Source organism: Physeter macrocephalus, chromosome 8 (assembly GCF_002837175.3).
Source record: "Physeter macrocephalus isolate SW-GA chromosome 8, ASM283717v5, whole genome shotgun sequence".
In the NCBI taxonomy this organism is placed as follows: Eukaryota; Metazoa; Chordata; class Mammalia; order Artiodactyla; family Physeteridae; genus Physeter; species Physeter macrocephalus.
Window position 1 is genome coordinate 42,064,782 of NC_041221.1, and position 1,692 is coordinate 42,066,473.

Consider the following 1,692-nt stretch of genomic DNA (forward strand, 5'->3'; position numbering starts at 1 on the left):
GCAATTAGGGCCCTCTCTTGATCTTTCCGGTTGAATTCTACTCAGGGGCAGTCACTGATCTCAACAGCTCCATTTGAGACCCCTATTATTATAATAATAGAGGTGAGCATTAGAATTGCTACATTTAAGGGTCTTGCTGCATATTCATTATAAGTTGTTTTATCTGAGAGTTTCCAACCGTGATGGGCTAACATTCAGCCTACAAATATTAGCAAGCTGGGTTTTTTGGTTTTTGTCTTTAAACTTCATTTAAAACTTCTTCTTTAGTCGGACAAATGTTTCAGCAGAAATGAAACTTTCAGAAGCAGCTACTTGGGTGATGGGATGGATGTGTTCATTCACGGCTGGGTTATTGACAGAGATCTGATGGGGGGCGCTCTCTTCAAAGGGATGTCTCTGAGGACACTGACAGTGTTAAGACAGAGATGGAGAATCTAGTCGGGGTTGTTGTGAGGGAAAACTGGGGGTTCTGCCCTTATTTGCTCATAGCAGCTCCCAAATTTCGACATAGGAGCAACAATCTAGTTGGAGGTGCCAACTGGAGCTGTGTCTAGATATACAGTTATACGGCACTGAATAAAGATCATTTGTATTTGTCCATAGCAAGGAATACTGGAGAGGGAGCTGCTGCCGGAGATTATGGGGTCGGGTGACTAAAGCCTGTCCCACAACACCCATTGGTGGCATCACTGGTGACCAAGCCATTCCTCAGGTTTCTGTGGCTCTATCTCATCATCTAGAAGTAGCTCCTGGAGCTATTCTTTGTCTGCTTGCCCGTTTATGTGAACTCCTGGCCTCAGAGAGGTGTGAGAGCAACAGCTTCAGGAAGACAAGAGAGACCAAGCTCCCCTGCTTTCTGCCGGGTCCCGCTGAGCTCGTGCTCTCCTGCTCTAGCACCGAGCTCCCAGCCAAGTCCAAGGGCAGGAGGTCCAGAGAGGGTGTAGATGCTGCAGCCTCCAATGGTCATTCTCTTCACCTCAGCCCCAGAGTTCCTGCAGGAGGATGCTGGAGTTCTGCTCTAGGGTAGTTGAGGCTTGTGCAAGCATGACAAGGAGGAGTCTGGTTATTTTTATTCAGCCAACAGTGATGGCGAGCCCACAAAGAGCCCAAGTTTCAAAGGTAGATTAGTGATGGTCCAGCCCACCCGGAGCTTGTGGTCTAGCAGGCAAAGATGGGTGAGTCAAGAGACAGTAAAATACAGTGTGACAAATGTGATTCAGGAAAGAACCCAAGGGTGTACGATTAACTTACATTTAAGGTCCAAGGAAAGGCTTGTGAGAGATAGTTCCTGAGCTGAGGCCCAAAAGATGAGTAAGAAATAAGGAGCAAGGAGGTGGCCTATTTAGGGCCGAGCAAAGCCCTGGAGGGGAGAGAAAGGAGGTGTTTACGTATCTACAACTTGTTTTGTGAGGCTGGAGTGCAGCGTGAGGGGTCCGGGGCCAGCAGAAGAGGCTGGTGTCTGGGCAGGGGGGAATTGAATGCGGAGATAAGGAATTTGGGCTTTATGCGACAGGCAAGGGGGAACCCATGAAATATTTGAAACAGGATAGTAACATGAAATGATTAGCCCTTTAGAAAGAGAAGGGGAAGGTATTCACTTTTTTTAACATCTTTATTGGAGTATAATTGCTTTACAATGGTGTGTTAGTTTCTGCATTACAACAAAGTGAATCAGTTATACATATACATATG